Source organism: Eretmochelys imbricata, chromosome 3, assembly GCF_965152235.1.
Source record: "Eretmochelys imbricata isolate rEreImb1 chromosome 3, rEreImb1.hap1, whole genome shotgun sequence".
NCBI classification, from domain to species: Eukaryota; Metazoa; Chordata; order Testudines; family Cheloniidae; genus Eretmochelys; species Eretmochelys imbricata.
The window spans coordinates 140,507,057-140,527,029 of record NC_135574.1 but is presented as its reverse complement, the minus strand read 5'-3'; positions in this window follow the sequence as shown (position 1 = coordinate 140,527,029).

Below are 19,973 nucleotides of genomic sequence, written 5' to 3'. Positions count from 1 at the left end.
GTCTTGGAGTGCATTAGAGACTATTTTTTATTTCAAAAGGTGGAGAAAGCAACTAGGGCAGAGGCTGTTCTAGATTTGATTGAGAAACAGGGAGGAATTGCTTGAGAATTTAAAAGTGGAAGTCAGGTTGGGTGAAAGTGATCATGAAATGATGAGTTCATGATTCTAAGGGCTTGTAGGAGGGAAAACAGCAGAATAAAGAATGGATTCAAGAAGACAGAGTTGGTAGGTAAGATACTTCCCATGATAAGTCTAAAGAGAAAAACAGTTTGAAAGAGTTAGCAGTTTTTCAGAGACATTAAGGGCACAAGAGCAGAACTATCTCCTGGTGTAGGAAAGATTGGAAGTATAGCAAGGGACCACTCTAGCCTAACCAAGAGATCTTCAATGATCTGAAGCTCAAGAAAAAGCTCTACAAAAAGTGATAGGTCAAATTACAAAAGGATGAATATAGAATATAATGGCCATACTAGGTCAGACCAATGGTCCATCTAGCCCAGTATCCTGCCTTCCGACAGTGACCAATGCCAGGTGCTTCAGAGGGAATGAACAGGCAATCAAGTGATCCATCCCCCGTCATCCACTCCCAGCTTCTGTCAATCAGAGGCCTTATAATGCCCAGAGCATAGGGTTGCATCCCTGACCATCTAGGCTAATTGCCATTGATGGATCTATCCTCCATGAACCTAGCCAGTTTTTTTGTGAACCTCATTATAGTTTAGGCCTTCACAACATCCCCTGGCAACAGATTCAACTGTGTTGTGTGAAGAAGTACTTCCTTTTGTTTTTAAGTCTGTTGCCTATTAATTTCATTGGGTGACTCCTAGTTCTTGCATTATGTAAAGGAGTACATTTCTTCTCTAAAATTGTGACTGGTATGGAGAAAGTTGTCTATCATATTCCCCAGGCTGCTTTTCAAGCTGAAAAGTCCCAGTCTTTTTAATCTCTCCTCATACAGAAGCTGTTCCATGCCCTCAGTCACTGTTGTTGCCCTTCTCTGTACTTTTCCAATTCGAATATTTTTTTGATATGGGTTGACCAGAATTGTATACAGTATTCAAGATGTAGGTGTACCATGGATTTATATAGTGGTATTATGATATTTTCTGTCTTATTATTATCTATCCCTTTCCTAATAGGGCCTAACATTGTTAGCTTTTGACTGCTACTGCACATTGAGTGGATGTTTTCAGAGAACTGTCCATAATAACTCAAAGATCTCTTTCTGAAGTGGTAGCAGCTCAATTAGATCCCATCATTTTGTATGTATAGTTGGGGTTATGTTTTCCAATAGGCATTATTTTGCACATAAAAAGTTAACATAATCAGGTAGGGACAAGTTTAAAGGAAGGCCAAGGCACAAAATGAGATTAAACTAGCTACAGTCAAAGGGTAACAAGAAAACATTCTACAAATACATTAGAAGCAAAAGGAAGACCAAGGACAGGGTAGGCCTGTTACTCAATAAGTGGGAAAAGACAATAAACAGAAAATGTGGAAGTGGCAGAAGTGCTGAATACCTTTGTTTTCACCAAAAAGATTGTTAGTGATCACATGTCTAACATAGTTAACACCAGTGAAAATGAAGTAGGATCTGAGTCTAAAATAGGGAAAGAACAAGTTAAAAATTACTTAGACAAGTAAGAGGTCTTCAAATAGTCAGGGCCTGATGAAATACATCCTAGAGTACTCAAGGAGCTAACTGAGAGGTTATGAGCCATTAGCAATCATTTTCAAAACCTTATGGAAGGCCAGAGAGATTCCAGAGGACTGGAAGACAGCAAATATAGTGCCAGTCTATAAAGAGGGAAATAAGGACAACCTGGGTAATTAGACCAGTCAGCTTAACTTCAGTACCTGAAAAGATAATGGAGCAAATCTAGCAATTTGCGAACACCTAGAAGATAAGGTGATAAGTAACAGTCAACATGTGTTTGTCAAGAACAAATCATGTCAAACCAACTTAATAACTTTGACAGGGTAATAAGCCTTATGGATAGGGGGCAAGTGGTAGATGTGATCTATCTTGACTTTAGTAAGGCTTTTGATATTGTCTCATGACCTTAAGCAAGAGAAATATAGCCTAGATGCATGGGGGGGGGGGTATAACTGGTTGAAAGAACATTCCCAGAGAGAGTAATCCACGGTTCACAGTCAAGATGGAAGGGCGTATCAAGTGGGGTTCCACACTGATCTGTCCTGGATCTGGTTCTGTTCAATATCTAAACCATTTATGAAAATAATGGCATAGAGTACACTTAAAGTTTGTGGACAGTACTAAGCTAGGAGGGTGTTGCAAGTGCTTTAGAGGACAGGATTAAAATTCAAAATAATTGACAAACTGGAGAAATGGGCTGAAGTAAATAGGATGAAATTTGATAACGAAAAATGCAAGATACTTCACTTAGGAAGAAACAATCACTTGGACATGCAAAATGAGAAATGACTGCCTAGGATGGATTACTGTGGAAAGGAATGTGAGCGTTATAGTGGATCACAAGCTAAATGGCTCAATGTAACATTGTTGGGGAAGCAAGTGCAAACATCATTCTGGGATGTATTAGCAGGAGTGTTGCAAGATAGACAAGTAATTCTTCTGCTCTATTCTGCACTGATATGGTCTCATCCGGAATATTGTGTCCCGTTCTGGATGCCTCATTTCAGGAAAGATGTGGACAATTGGAGAAAGTCCAGAGAAGAGCAACAGAAATGATTTTAAAGGCCTTGAAAACATGACCTATGAGGAAAGATTGAAAAAATTGGGTTTGTTTAGTCCAGAGAAAACACTGGGGTGAAGACATAAGCTGTCAAATACATAAAGGTGTTGTTATAAGAAGGAAGGAGAAAAATTTCTCATTAATCTCTGAGGATAGGACAAGCAGCAATGGGTTTAAATTGAACTAAGGGCGGTTTAGGTTGGGCATTAGGAAATACTTCCTAATGGTCAGGGTAGTTAAGCACTGGAACTAACTGCCTAAGGAGGTTGTGGAATCTGTTTCTGGAGGTTTTCCAAGAACAGGTTAAACAAACTTCTGACAGGAATAGTCTAGTTATTACTTAGTCCTGCCTTAAGTGCAGGGGACTGAACTAGATGACCTATTGAGGTCCCTTTCAGGCCTATACTTCTACGATCTCTGATGGGTGCTAGTCTACAAAAAGCTAGAAAGGAGACTTGGGGTAAAAGAAACCGTCTTGAACAAAGAATCTTTCTAGATTAAATTTTAGATGGATGTTTTCACTTTCATTTGCTTGAAACCATCTCTACCTTTCTCATTTACTTGATATCACTTAATACTGTGGTTCTCAAAATTTGTTTGATTGCACTCACCTACCCCCCCCCCCCGCCCCTTCTGGGTCTGTAGTGGTTTACACCCATGCCCCTCAGGGTGCCCAGTCAGCAGCTGCTGCTCTTCAACTGCCCAGCTTTGAATGTGTGCAGTAAGGTTTTCCCCCCCTAAAAGCTTCTCACACATCCCCAGAATACATTCTGCATGCCCCCAAGTTTGAGAATCTCTGACTTAATACATGCTCTTTTGTTAATAAACTGTTTTTATTTTTACTATAATCCAATTCAGTGCTGTGTGAAGGGAAGGGTGTATTTACCTCAGTTAAATTAATAAGCTGTGATATACTGACTTTAACAGAGCAGCAAACTTAATACCTTCTATACATGCACAGTGGTAGGGGCTGGGCACTTCAGAGAAACATTGGAGGAGCTTGGGGGCTGGAGTTCATTGATTACCACCTGCTAGGCAAGGCTTGGTCTGGGAGAGCCTTGAGGAGTTTGCTGGTGAGGAAGAGATTGGCATGGCAGGGAGCTCTCAAACTAATCACCAGCAAAATCTATGCTTGCTGAGGTAGAGAGGTAAAATAGCTCTGGGTAACCCCAGCAGCATGTTACAGCCTTCCATGGCACTCTCTTGTGAACTAATATTTAAATACCAGACCCAGGGGATCCCTGTAACCCAGATGCACCCCTGGGGCCCTCTGAGATGGCATCAAGAGGTCCTTGGGTCATGCTATTGCAGATCTTAGAATACATACAGGTCTTAGAACAGAAATGAATAAAGGAAACTGAGGCAATAATTTAAATATTGTAGCACTGTATTGCGACTCTGAAAGCAGAATTTCATTGTCAGATTCATTTATTAATCAGACCAATCTGCAATTATGGCAAACGTGCCATAATTAAGCAGTAATTTACTCTGTCAGCTAAGGAATGAAATGTGGCTGATTTATACAAACATTGACTCACCAGTATTTGGAAAAGATGGGACAGGTTCTGTATTTTGTTGCCTTTCAATAGCACCAGTGAATTATGCTATGTGGTCTTGCCATGGCATCTAATTCACTAGAGGGTGTTTTAACCCTGCCGTTTGAGTTAGATGTTAAAACATCTGCCCTGGAAACTAGCTTAATCCCAGATTCTTACTCTGGCTACTAGCATGACCTAGCTTTTAAAAAATTATGTTGGTAATACCGCATCCTCCTCATTTTAATTATGTTAAGGAATTTTACTTGCTGCTATCCAGCTTAGTGTACAAAAGACTATTTTCAAGCCTTAGTTAATTTTAGTCAATCTTGGAAAATGTAGCTATACAACATATAAATGTGACAACTCCAACACGCACACACAATATGAGCTGTTGAGATTCACTGTTATATTTACCAACATTTCCATATCCCTGACAGCCAATTCTGCATAACTGTTGTCTTCATTGTCAGCAGCACCAATGTTGCTTTCATCTCCTTTCCCTCCCTCACCCCCACTCTCTCCATTTGCAATTATTGTGTGTTTAGCCTTAAGAGTGCTTTCTCCTAAAGCTGCTAGCACATAAATTGTCTTGGTGCTAGAGAGTTAGGTGCTGTTCAGGAGAGAGGGAAGTTTATTTCATCTTAATGACTGGGAGTATTTTAGACTTGGCACTGACAGTTTATCTAGGGGCAGTAATAGTTACTTGTACCTAGAAATCTTCATTCCTGCCATCAAGTTGTTAAAAATTCTGTTCTGTGCACATGTTAAGGGCCCTATTTTCAAAATGTGTGCACAGATGCTTGCAAACACATTGTTTAAGCCTGATCACTTGCATGCACAGTGGATGAGTTTTATGTGGGCTGTTTTCATGTGTACAAATGGACAGGTTCAGTAATCTTTGACTAATTGGCCATAGAATCCCTCCTTGTGCTGAGCTAGGAATGCAGGATTGGCATCACAGGGGTGAAACATTTATACTACAGTAGTGCCATATGGGGCCCCACTGGGCTAGGTGCTGCATAAACATACAAAGACCCAAGCCCTGACCCAAAGAGTTTACAGAGTCTGTAGAGGAGACATTGAAAGGGAGCAAGAAAGGAAACGTTATTCCCCTCCTACAGATTGGGAATCAAGGCACAGATGAAGTGAGTTGCCCAAGAGTCTCACAAACTATGTAGCAGACTAATAAAATTAATCCAGATCTTCTGAGTCCCAGACCAATGACTTAACCATCTGATCATCCAACCTCCAATCTAGATCCTCAACCTAAATGATCAACTATTTCTCAGACTACTCCATAAATATTCCTACACACTTTGTTCTTGAAACTAAATTATCTAACTGATTAACAATGAAGGAGTTATTTTTCAAGCAATTAAATTCATTCTGATTCCCAGGATCAATAAAGACTCAAGGAGTTTTTCTTTACTAAAGAGTTTTTCTGGTTCACAAGGGTTATGTATAAATACAGTCTAATAAGGTCTTACCTTCACCACCACACTTACTTGCAAGTAAAGTCTATAGCTTTAGATGGATTACTGAAAGAAATTTAGCAAATGGGAGGCTGGAAGTCAAAACAAGGAACATCTGAGTAAAGTTCCTTCCCCCTGCAGGGAAGGATACAGAAAAACTGCAAGCTTTCCTTCTGTTCATGAGAACAAGCTGCTTACATCACCGCATGGTGCTTTGTGACATTCCACTCCAGTGGTGTGTCATAAATGAAACCCAATCCTGAGTGGTTTGATACAGTCCCAGCAATTTTATTCTTAAAAAGACAAATCAGTATGTACATTCATGATCCAGTTTACTAATGCTGAAATATTTAACATTAAAAAACAGTGGGAATGATTGAGTGGGAGGGGAATCTGACTTAACAGTCAGTTGGAAACTAGAAATGAGCCCACACTGGTGAACTTTGGTGGGTACTAAGTTAGAATTTGAACCTTGAGGCTCCCCCCACCCCCTTCTGTATAATAGTTGCTCCTAAACCTTGAGTTGCATAAGTTGTGACTGCTGAATCTGGCCTCCCAAGAGCTTCTCCTGACCAGGGGAAACTTGGAGAAATTCAAGGAAGAAGATTCTGCACAGAGGAAGAGACTGGAATAACAGCAAGCAGATCAGGGATTAGTCCAAAAGTCTTTCTGGGGATGGGAGCTTGAATGTTTGAAGGCCCTGAAGTTGAGTGATGCTGGCTCAAATCTTAATCCACTCCTGAGTGGTGGTAGAGCTCTGATTTGTCTGGAATTGACAACTGGAAACAAAATTTGAGCCTGGAATTTCTAGTATTCATTATCACATCAGCTACAGTCCATGTGTCACAGATCTCGTAAAGTTTCCCCTCCTGGACACACAGACTGCTGTGAGAGGATCCCAACTCTGAATCCCTGTGTGCTTTAAGTCTCTAGAGTCTGTGCAGAGTCCATGCATTGCCCCTGGCTGGGGTTTCTAGGCACACTCATCTGGTGCAAATTCTGTCTACCATCCCCTGTTGAAAGCTGGGATCCCACAGTTCAACTGCCTAGCCCCTGACCTCTTGGATACCCTTGTAGCTTATGCACACCCCTTCCCAGAACTTCACCCTTGTAGGGCTCTGGATTCACAGGTTAACTCTTCAGGGGCACATGATGTGTTTGTGTTAAGTGCTACACCTATCTTTGCACAGGATTTTCAAACCTCTTTAGAGGTTAGCACCAGTGAGTGCAGATAGTTTAGAAAAAACACCTCCTGAACACACTGCTCATCACTAGCTCACCCCCTCCCTCGAGAATCCTTGGGGGACCATATGAGTTCAGGTAGATAGGACTCCTGCTGTCTCATCAGAATCCTGCAGCAGCTTCTCTCAGCTTGAACTGTGAAAGTAGCTGAAGACCCTGAGTAGTGCCACTTCAGTCCCCCCCCCCCCCTTTTTTTTTTTTTTAATATATATAAACTTTCTAGTCCCCTCTTTCAGGTGACGCCAAGATAGCCACCTCTGGTGATCGCAGACACCTGCCAAGTGACTTCATTGCAAGCCTGGCCTGCAGGCATCCTCTTCTCTTCAAACCAGTTCTCCTGGGTAGGAGCCAACCTGTTGTCTAGGATGTTTGTATTTGAATAAAAGGATCTCCTTGAGTTAACAGCCCTTCCGGTCAGCCCTGTGTCACTACCCTTTGGAATTTCAGTCCAACATGGAGGTAAAAGGACAGAGATCAAAAGGCTGCACACTCAAAAATAAATCTGCAGCTTGGTAAAGATACATACAGAGTCCATAATGTCTCCCAGAATTCATAAGTTGTACAGACAGATTTCCCAAATGGTCACACCATAAGCTGGGGCAGAGGGAGAATATATCTTGCTTTACCCACGAATCATATGTAAAAAATGTTGAGTTAGCCTCTTGGATAAGAAATTGTGAAAGAAACAGTAATTTACTCCCTGGCTCTAGAAATTCATGATTAGTCTATAGGTTCCTCTTAGCTTTTAAATCCAGGGCTAGTTACACTGCTGTGTTTTTGCAATGTAGGTGCACCTTGGACATATTTGTTCAGTCAGCAGTATCACACAAATTAATGAGGCCTAGACAACTAGATGCAAGAATGGTTCTATCCTGAGAAGTGACTAAAAATTACCCATTTCCATTTAAAAATCTGCTGAATGGCAGGTACAAAGGTGGGTTTGTTTGTTTGTTTGTTTTTTAATTGTCAACCTTATAAAGTCATTCTAGACCCCGATAGAATAAACCCACCTTGCCTATCTCACCCATCACCACCACTAAAGATTCTGCAGGTTAAATTAAGCCCTTGACTACATCTTTGTAATCCCATTGTCTTCAAAATATTTCTTCAGTGACACCCGTGCAAACTCAACCTTCAGTGTGATTGGACAGGTGTCCTTGGCGGAGTAATCTAAAGAACATGGTGTTATACAAGGATCACTAAAGCCATAGTTTGGCCTTTGATATTATTGACGTGTAAAACAAAAAGAATGCAGCTTAACTGTCAGAGCCTAGAACTGGCATATAGGGGAAAAAAATCCATAATTTTAATTTACCAACAGTGCACAGTCGATATGGAACAAGGTAGACAGAGGGAATATAGAAACCTGCATCACCACTTTTACAGTCACTGTTCAGGGTAAAATGCAACAGTTTCATTTGGGCAAATTTCCTGTTACTGGTAATGACTAAGGCTAAGACTATATCATGGAGGTCATGGAAACCATGTAGTAGATGGTAGTTCAATTACTACCAAAACTGCTGGCAGGGGCACCCCCCACAGCTCCCCAGCTGCTGCTGCTGGCAGGGCTCCGACCCCCTGTAGCTCCCCAACCCTGCAGGGTGGCAGGGGACCCCTCCCAGCTACTGGGCAATGGGGTCCCTGCAGCTCCCAGTCACTGGGGGGAAGGGCAGGATGCTGGACCCTCCTCCCTCCCCTTTTTGTCAGGGATGTTTTTCGCAGAAGTCAGGGACAGATCATGGCTTCTGTGATTTTTTGTTTCTTGCCTGTGCCCTGTCCCTGACTTTTACAAAAAATAGTCAAGGCTATGATTTTGTGATGGATAAGTGAGAGAGGGTCTATTCTTTATGTACCACAAATTGGATTTCATTCTTATCAGCCTTTGTTAGAATAGGAAACAAACTGAAATTGATTTCTTTCCTTCTTCTATCTGTAAGCAGAGGAATAGTCCTGCTATTGTGGGGAACTTTCCTGGCTTCTGCACTACCCCAGTGAAGTGGGCTAGCCAAAGGATCCGAGTCCTCGCTCCCACTTCCTTTACCCAGTGGCCTCCCTGCCCTTGAGGGTTCCCCTCCACTCTCCTGTCTGGCAGAGTCCTTATAACCCCAACAAGGCTGGGCCCAGGATTCCTGGAGGGCTCGACCCCCAGCCCTGCTGTGGTCACCTAGGACGGGCTAGGGTGTCCCCACTCCGGGGTATTCTCTCTGCACTGGGCACTTCTCTGACCTACTGACCATTACATACAATTTAAAGCAAATGCAAGTTATTTAATCAACAATTTTAAAAAGAAGGAAAAATGGGAAAGGTTAAAGGAAACTCATCAACCCGCTCTGTGGCAGGGAACGTCACAAACATGTCAGGACAGTTCAGTCTGTTCCTTGTAAGTCCCAGGCCTTCTTCTCAGGCCCTGACTGTGCTGTAGGTTGGACACTTGCTCTGGTGGTGGCCACACGCTCTCAGGCTTTAAGTGGTAGGACCCTTCTTCCCAGTGTCACCCCCCACCCTGTTGGGGTTACAATCCAAGCCTAGCCTGCAGAGCCTCTAGGCTGAGGTGTCTCCCTGTGCTGGGCCCGCTGCCAAGGGTCCCCCTCGCTCTTCCCAACTGCTCACCGCACCCAGCTCTGGACTTCTCCAGCCCCAGCTCCACCACTCTGTCTCAGCACTGCTGCTGGTCTGCCTCCAGCTCCCTGGGCTGCTTCTTTGGCCCCTCTACCTCTGGTTGCTACAGCTCTGCTCCCAGGACAGGTCTGCTCTGCCGGCTGCTTCTGTGACTGCTCCCAGCACTGACCTGCTTCATGGGCTGCTTTTCTGGCCCCTCTGGCTCTGGTTGCTGCAGCTCTGCTCCCAGGGCAAGTCTACTCTCTCTGGGCTGTGCCTCTGGCTTTGGGGCTGCAGCTCCACTCCCACGTCAGGGGCTGCTCTCTCTGGATCTGGCGCAGCTCTACTCCCCTGCTCAGCTTGCATCCCCGCTTTCTCTTTAGCTCAGCCCCACTCTGACCCAGGCAATTCCAGCTCACATGGAGGACGGGACCTCCCTGGCCTCCTGACTGATTAGCCCGCCCGCCCTGTCATTCAGGCTGACCTAGAGCATTGGCCTCTCCCCATTGTTCCTGGGGACTATCAGTCTCAGGGTCCAGATTTCCCATAGACCCTTCAGCTTTTAGTACTGGGAGCTAGCCAACCAAAACACCCCCCTGAATGTTAGTAAGGGGGCAACAGTCCCCTTGCATATCACATCCTTTCCTCAGAAATCTTTCAAGTATTATTTTAGAGATGAGCCCAAAACAAAACTCTGATCCAAACACCCCGAAGCATGTATATTATACGTTATACCTGCCCATGGCCACAGGCCTCAGGATGCCTAGCAAAATATAACCGCTTAGTACTTAGACATCTGGAGAAAGAGGCAGAGGGGGAAGTGAAATAGCCAACGTGGGGGAGGGGAAGTGTAGTAGTGACAGGGCTAGAATTAGAAGGCAGGATTTTCTGACTCCCAGCACAACACTCTGCTCACTCTACCAGAGCACCTAAGTGAAAAAATGGCATTGTTCACTAAATTCCAGACCAGATCAGGTCTGGTCAGGACAAAAGACAGAACACAGTATTCACTTTGCTGGATTCAGTGGAGAAAACTCCTACAAGTTGATTATTCTTTGGGGCATGGGGGAAGGATGCATAGGTCTGTATACACCTACCTGTTGGTTTATTCTGTGAAGAACATAAATTGTTGATGCTGGTTTCAAGCTTGATTGTAATCGCACAGGACAGTGTTCTTTTCCTGCAATTTCCATTTGACTCTAGGTCTGTGCCATAGAATCTGTGTGACTCAGCATTTGCTAGAGGAGACCAGGACAAGGATCTGAGTCGTACTCAGGCTGAAGTTGCCGGTGGAAACCTAACAATTCTTATTTACTATATTGACAAAATCCTATAATTGCAATTAAGGGGAATATGTAATTAACGGTCTTAATTACAGCAGCTGCCACTTCATCTGAATGCAGTAATTTGCAAAGAAAATGGGTGAGATACTTTAAATTAGTGTGTGTAAACAGTGGGGAAAAAAATCACAAGTACTGTGTAAAATAAATTACTCTTGATGGACAGCTCCATAATAAAAGCTGCAATACTGTCAGGGGAGGAAGAATGTCAGATCTGTACCTTAACCATAAGCCCAGTCAGGAAACCTGGGGTCTACTCCCAATTTCTTGTGTAATTATCACCCATGGGAGATAGGTGCTTTTGAAAATCTATGTAGGTAGAAAAATATCTTTACAAATCTGGCCTTCAACTGCTCTGCCTCAGTTTCTCCATCTGAGAAATGGAGTCAGTGTCAATGCTACTTGCCAATATCACAAGATACTAAATGTTTGCAAAGTGTTTTGATAGCCTTGAATGTAAGCCACTAAGAAAGTGTGAAGTCTGATTTGTTACAAGATATGTCAAACAAAATTAATTTTATTTCTGATGGTGCACTTCAGTAAATTTGTCATTAGCTGCCAGGTTGACTTCCTCAAAAGTGACACCCAGTTTTCTTCAGAAAGTTTCAGCATAATTTTTTTAAATACACACAAATTCTGCAAGTCCCTTGTGATGGGGTGCTCTACTTACCACAGGATGGCACCTCCCACTAGCTGTTCTGGGGATTAGCATTGCCTGGCCAATGTCCCTTTCAACAGGGATACTCCATCTTTCATGATGCCTCCTCTTCATGACTCCACCCTCTGACCAGGTCACTACATGGTTTCCCCTTCCAGAAAGGCCAAAGTCCTTTCACACCAACAGGTTCAGGCAGTCTTCTCCAGCACTGCCCTGACAGTGCCACTCCCCCAGCGACCCAGTAAAGGAACCATTACTCAGGGTTGTAATCCAGGGACCCTATCCATGGCAACTGTGGCCTGCTTTTCCTCAGACCCTGTTTCTCCTTCCCTGGTCTCCTTCCTACAGCTTCTGATTCCCCTCTTCCCTCCCCCCAGCAATCTGGGTGTACTAGCTCAAACTCCCTCCTCCCAGGGAGGAACTACAGATGACTATAGCCTCAAACATACCTGCCTTCTCCCAGAGAGAAGCCGTAAATTACTTCCCTGCAGCCCCTTTCTGTTGCCAGCTTCCTGGCTATATAAACCATGCCCAGCTCCCTTCTAGGGGGACTTCATCAGCAAATTAGACCAATTAACCTATAGGCCACACCTGGAGGAGGGCCAGGGCATGTAAAGCCTAATTTACCCCTTCAGGCTTTGTGTGGGATGAATACCCCATCATATTCCCCAATAACTGAATTTTTTTAAAAATTCAAACATTATGTTACCTGTTTTACCCACTTCAAGTGCTTTACTACATCCAGCCTTGGAGGGGACTGGCTGAGATTCTAAACTACATTTTCAAATATTCCACACAATTTCCCACTGCACCCTCTCCAGAATTGTGACAGTAAAAATCCCCAGCAACTCCCTGCAAGTTCAGGGTAAAGTAGATTTTCTCCTAAATGATTCACAGAAAAGATTTTGCTCTTCATAGATGCTGGATTTTATAAAATTGCCTAAATAGGCACAAACAGTGCCAATTTCCTCTTTTTTCCTGTACAGTTCAGATGCTCATTCGCTCATTGCCCACCTTCAGGATGAAATGACTTTATTCTGTTTTAGGAATGAGGCAGGTCACAATGGTATTTCAGTCTCTTTTTAAGAAAAACGATCCCTAGTTCCTTAAAAGAACAGTGAGCCTACCTGGTGGTTAGAGTAGGGGTAGTGAATAGATGGACCGCGAACCAAATCTGGCCCACCAGTTGCTTTTGAACAGACCCTAAAAATCATTGTTATTTTTAAAAATTTCCCCTGGAGTCTGGACCTTGACAAAAAATAATGGACTGTCCCTGGGTTAGAGTATGGAAAGGATGGTCAGGCTTACTGTGTTCTATTCTCAGCTCTGCCAGTGAGCTGAGTTATGGTTTCAAGACAAGTCACTTGACCTCTGTAGCTCAGTTTATCCATTTGTAAACTGGTCATAACAGTACTGAACTTGGAAGGGTGCTGGCCAGCTGAATTTATTAACATCTGTAAAATGGCTTCACCTCCTTGAATGAAGGAGGTCATATGAGGGCTATGTGTTAGTTACTAACAAAAAGCAGAAAAGAAGGTGTTTGGTGATAAACTGCACCTCAAGGGTGGAATTAGGAGCAGAAATTAGGTGAACTATTCAAAAAAAGAAACAGGCAATTTTTTTTTAAAACCCGAGTGCTTAAAAAGCAGACTGATTTTCAAAGGTGTTGAGCATCTTCAGCTCCCATTGATGGGGTAAATATGAGTTTAAGAGTCTGACTCTAGGCAACCAGATTTGAAAATACTGGCCAAAGATTCCATTGTTATGTAAATGTCCTTAGTAATTAAAATGAGAAATAAAGAAAATATCATGAAAAAGAAAAAAGTTTTGCTTCAAAAATTCCATTAGGTATGATTTTAGCATCTTATTAAAAATACTATAGATTGCATTGTATGCCATGAGCAAATCAATATAGTGAGATCTTTCAGCAGCTTTATGGGTAATATTTTTCCCTACCTAGAAAAAAAGTTACTGTTTACTTACCTGGTTATAAAACTGCTTAAAGTCATTCCATAGATAAACAAAATTATGTTTAAATTATTCTGTTCATTTAATATCCCAAGTATCTGTTAGGCAACTTAAAGTTCTTTTGACATGAGAGTTTTAGAACAGCTAATATTTGGCATCAGAGTTCATTAGCAGTTTCACTTATTGTGTGATAATGTTGTCATTCCATAAAATAATCTTTTGTCCTTTGTCTATAAATTTATCCTTTGGAATTCTGTGTTAATCTTTGTTTTCATGAAAATAATGGACTAAAAGTCACTGGATTAGAGGAATGCAGGCGCTGATCATGTTTCTCTACATGTTTTTTCCAAATGTACCTCAATTCCGACACACAACGTTCCTACTATCCCAATCCCAAGCCTCTCCTGACTGAGCAGAGACTGCCAATTGTGTCAAATTCTATTATGTGAACAAAGGACCATTAGGAACTAGAATGAGATCACCAGATTCATTTGACCTATTCAGAATTTGAGCCTAGGTCTTCTAAGGTGAAAGTAAGTGCATTAACCCATTGTGGCACCTACTCCAGTTTCTATCAATTATTCTGGGCACCATTAAAGTTCATATTGTATTATAGGCCCTTTTTAAAAATTGTCTGGGCAAAGAGCACTCTGAAACAGAGAGCAAAGTCTAATTTTCAAATAAAACATTTGCTCATAAAATTTGCAGTTGAAGGAATATTTCTATCATTGGTCAAAGTGTCTAATATTTTGATTGTGCCCATCACTGTAATATCTGATGGAAAACACAGACACACTGAATCTCTTATTTTGTTAACTGCATTAATGAGCTTTATCTTCTTTCCTGGAAGATAATGAAGTCAGTTTAAAGTGAACTGCAGCCTTGACTGAATTGTATGGTTTGCTTTCATTAATCTGCTCCTACAGAATGCTAGTCACCCAGGACAGAATGCTTCCTGAGGCAGACCTGTTTTATAAGAGTTGGGAAGTGATAGTAATTTATCTGCACGTAAAGCCAGATTCTGCCCTCATACTACTGTAAAACCAGAAACAAGCCAGAGGAGACATGAAGCAGTTGTATAATGGATAATGCAATCTGGATATATGTTTGTTTCTCATCAAAATTCAAAGACAAGAGGATGGGCAGCCAAGGGGCATGACAGTGGATTATACTAAACTGTACACTGGAGATTAGGGTTCAGCAGAATTGTCAGCAGTAGGAGGATGTATTTTTCATATGGTACACTCCAACATCAGAGGGAAGGAGAGAAGTTAGACATGCACTCAGTGATGCAACTCAATAGGTGATAACAGAGCCATAGATTGTATTTGTGAGAGGGGCCATACATACAGTCCTCCTTATAGCTATATCAGGAGGTGGTGGAAAAATAGGATCACATTAGGACCCCTACCCCTAGAAATCAGGTAGGAGTCCATCTGATTAGAGCTATGTGAAAAACAAACAGCTGGATTCAACATAAAAACAAGCTGATCTGTGATTTGTCTAATAAGATGCTGTTCCCCCTTTGGTGACAGACACAACCATGAGTATGATTTTACAGTGAACAGAAGCATGCTCAGTGATTCACAGTATCCTGATCTTGCTTTATATTAAATATCTGCACAAGGGTGGCTGGGGGAAGTGAACTGAGACTGTCAAATGAAACCTCTCAAGGCTGACAAGTCAGAATTAAGCACCCATAAATCTTACTGTGCTTTTTGCTCATGTCACCGTGGGAGTAAATTTCTATGAGCCTTCTAATACAAGGACTGCAACAGTATTTCAATGCTTTGAAACACAGGGTGAAATTCACCTCTGTGCAGAGGGGCCAATACAAGGCCTCCGCATTATAAGCTTCAACAGGACTTAAGTGATGCATGGGCCTTATATTGGTCCCCTGCACAGAAAACACTAGAGATCAGAAGTCATAATCACTGACTGAGGTAACACAGGAGGAACTCAATCTGTTCAATTTCTACCTAAACAGCAACACACATTTGAAATACTACACAGCCATTTTTTAACACAAGCAAAACACCTCTGTTCATCCTTAATACAAGCGTCACTGATTCAGCACTGGAGATGGGGCCCAAACTGCAAAATTCAGATTTGGGACTAAACTTTAGGCAGAACCAAGCCCCTATTAGGTAATGAAAAGTGTGGATTCTCATCTGAACTTCTAAATGATTGGGGGCGGGGGGAGGATTTTGATCCTTCTCTACCCAGCATCAAAGGAATAGTTGAAACACTGAATAGAACCACCCCTCAGAGGTGAAACAATTCAGTGTCCCCAATTATACAATTCAAAAGCGTTGCATAAAATGCCAACGACATTCCTGTCTCTCACACTGCTGGATTTCACCCAAGAAAGCTAAGGAATGAGCACTACTTAGCTTAGAAGAAGGGCACCATCCAGCAGCCACACCTAACTGAGAACCAGATCCAAAGAGGTACTCTGAAAAGAATAAAGTTCAGATAAAGTCTACAACTGGCTGATTCCTCAGGCAAGTGGAAGGTCTGGAAAAAAAAAATGCCCCAGGTGGTTGTCTTTGCCTTCTCCTCCCTTGACCTAGCAGGGCAGGCTCTCAATTTCCCATCTTTTTCTTTGATGGTGGAGGCTGCTGCTAGGTTTGTAATCCCTGTGCTGTTTTTGTGCATTCGGGTCTGGGTAATCACCTGATCTAGCCACCTCTCCTACTGAGCGTGTTGGCATGCCTGTCTCAATTTCCCAAGATGGCCTCACACTCTTCCCCCAATGATGGGAGCCAAGTCTTCAGTTACTAATATGCTAAGAAGCTGTTGGCCCACTTCACCACCTCTGTTTCTGCCATCTGTTCTCCAATAACGAGAAAATATTTGACCAAGTAAGGAGAATGGGTTACTACACGTTATTCCATCTCTCTGCCTTACCTACCTGCTCTGTTCTCATAAAGAGCTGACATACTAAAATGGACAGCAAACAGAAGATGGATATCTCAGAGAAGAAGAATCTTATCAGTTTCAGCATCCATTCTTCTCACAATATGAAGCCAGATGAGAGACGGGGATATATGCATTTGGTGTTAGCCTACAACTGTCACAGGCGTACAGGGCTTTGGAGCAGTGGAGCTGCAGGTTTTTGCCTGGAGCTGGAGCTGAGCCAGAGCACAGCTCCAAAGCCCTGCATGCATAGGCATATTTATGAGTGCATCAAACCCAGGACAGGACTGTAGAAGCCCTGTGATTTGAACAGTTGCAGCAGTGGTTTTCAAGAGTTACTAAATTTTCTCTTTATCAGAGGAACATTAAAGGACTGTAAAATTATGTTACTTCGGACAGAGCGGATTTATCACCTCATCAGCAGAATGTTATTTTTACCTCTTGTTCTCCAGCAGTAACAGCATCCAAAAGAATCTTTTAAAAAATAACTAGAGCAGAAATGTTTATGATCTGAAATAGGTCAAAACGTGACTTGACACCTCATCTGTTTAACTGTGTCCCCCACAATTGCTTCTCTGCCTCAGTATTGATTATCTGACAGTTTAAAAATGCCCCTGAAACCTTTTGTGTCCTTCCAGAATTGTATTAAGGAACTAGTGCTGAAGTGGCCCTGTGCCTTTTTAGCTTGGAGATCCAATTCTTGTCTCTTGTTTCTGTAATCCAGAGAGTGCAATCCTGGAGCACAGATAGTCTGTGATTTACATCATGAGTCTTGGGATTAGGAAGATTTCCTGACGGAGACTACACACAGGCATTTTATTGGACTGTTTCAAATGAGGTGTAAAGTCAAGGTCATGACCACCTGTGGCCTTTAAAGATACCATGGCACTTCTTGCAGGAGGATGTAAGCCCCAGTGTCCTGGCCAAATTCGAATTTGGCTAATTACATTTTGCCTTCTTAAATTCCTCTTGCTGATTAAAACGCGAAAGGCCTTATTTTTCCTCTTGTCCTGGGCTCTCGTGTAGTGTTGTGCACTCTAAAACTGCTACCACGTTCTACCCTAGAGCTGGATGCAATTCAGCTCTGAATTCAGAGATCTGTGTGTGGTTTTATTTTGTAAAGTGTTGGTGGCTGGAAGTTCTCCTTGAAGAGGAAATTCATCTTTTCAAGAATTTCTCACTCTTGAAGTGCTTTTCATTAGATTGCAAAATGTCTTGGAGTCTGATCAAAAATGGAATATTAGCAAAATAAAACAAATGTACTTTTAAACATCACTTTAAACATGAATTCCCATGAAAAAATTAAAACAGCCACTTGGGAGGTAGAACTGACGCAGATAACAATGGTGAATTACTGGCAATGTGAATTGTATTGTGGCTTGGTGCTGTATTGTTCGGTCAAACCCCTCCCATTGTAGGAGAGGAGTTTCTCTCTAACTTCTATGTTCAGACATGAAGGGCTGGATTAAATGCAGAATAAATTGGTTCTAGGGGCTCTAGAAGTAATGTATTGCCCTAAGGCTGAAGTGGTTCATAATATTGTGTAATATTGCCTGAAGAGTTTTCTAAAGCTTCCCTTTCAACATTAACTTCCATCCAGATCTCTATTCAATAGTCTCTCAGAGCACAGTGTACTTTACAAAGCAGGCTAAGCATTATTACCTCCAATTACAGATGAAGCTACAGCTCAGAGACTTGTTAAAAGGTCACCCAAAACCAGGACTACAACTTAGGTCTCCTGACTCCTGTGTCAGTGTCTTGTCCATTGCACCATGCTACACTTACTAGGTCCACACACTCTCTTCAGACAACTGGTTCGCAGATATTAGGAGACAGTCCTAGACTTAAGGACCGGATCATTGAAATGTTCATACCATAAAGAATCTGGTATATGGGTGCCAGTATTGATGTTTGAAAATAAATACATTATAGTAATATAAATACTTAGAAAAGTAGTTTGGTACTAGCTCTTCAGTACATATCAGAGTAAAATAAGGAGCTTGAAAAAAATCATTTTTGTGCTGCACATGGGCAATTGTGCATAAAATAATATGACCAAAGATATCAATCGGGCTGTGTCACATAACTCTGTATAACCTAGCCCAGCTGATGGATCAGAGTACAGTTCATCATTTAAAGTAATGTTATGGGAGAACTCTAGCAAAGCTTAGAAGACATGAATAATGTTGCTATGCAATTGGTGACTGAGCAGATGCAGCATACCTTCCCACAGCATCATGGCATGAATCGTAGAACTTTAGACATAAAATATAGATTTACAGCATCGTTCCCCTAACAGGGCAGGATTGTTCCTTATAGCATATGCTCAAGTGTTTTGTCCAGTTCAGTTTTACAGGACTCACATCGTGAGGTTCTCACTTCTCTTGGGAGATTAACTAGACTTCTATCTATTAAAAATGTGTTCAATAGATGATTTTCTTTTGCTCATTTCTGTTCCATTAATTTTGTGGTTAAGGCACTAGACTGGAACTTGGGACATCTGGATTGACTGTCCTGCTTTGCCACAGACCACGTATGTGACCTTGGGGAAGTCATTTAATCTGTGTGTCAGTTCCCTAGCTGTAAAAATGGGGATAATACTTCCTCTCTCCCACACAGTCTTTTCTCTCCCAGTTGTAAGCTCTTTGGCCCAGGAGTAGTTTCTTATTATCAGCAGGTACAGTGCCGAGCACAATGGAGCCCTCTTCTTCACTGTGATCTCTAGGTGCTACTGTAATATAAATAATCTGGGTTACACCCCTCTAGACCATCCTAAACAATTCCTCTCCTTAGTATTTACACCCTGCTGGTGGCTACTATATTACACTTAATACTGCCAACAGGTTTTCAAAATGTTTCAGAGCAAGTGGACCCCCTCTTAATAAAGAGATTTTCTGGGCCCCTTCCTCTTTTATTTAGAAGATCCCTGCAGCAACTAAACAAATTGCTTACATAGAAGAGTGGCACTACAAGAGCATGTGTGTATTGTGTTGTCTAATGAAGTGTGGGTTTTAAAAAAAGTTAATCACACCAACTGTTGTTGCTCTTCATTACATCTTCCACCTTGTCTGAGTCACCTCTGTCCCTCACACATGCTTCTCGCTACCTAGACCAGTGGTTCACCAGCTTCCTACCATCCAGCCCCACTTTAATCATAGCAAAGGATCTTGGGCCTCACCTTCACAAGCACTGGAGTGCCAGCAGCCATGTGTGTCAGCTACTCAGAGTGCCGGCACCCTAACTGACCCCCACACCGCTGGGAGAGCCCTTACCTGGACTGGCCTCAGGGTGGGCAAGCTGTTTCGGGCCTGCAGCTGAGATGGAGGGTAAGGCACCAAAAACCGACCCATGCTGCCGCTGGAAAGTGATCCACACTCACTGCAGCTGGGGAGCAAGGGGTTGGGGGGGACAAGCCTGTTCCCTCTTCAGCTCTTTCCCTTCTCTGTGTCTAGCCCTTTTCATTTAGAGCCCTGCCTACCAGCCAGCTCCCAACTCAGTTCCATTCTGTCCCTTGAGCCCCC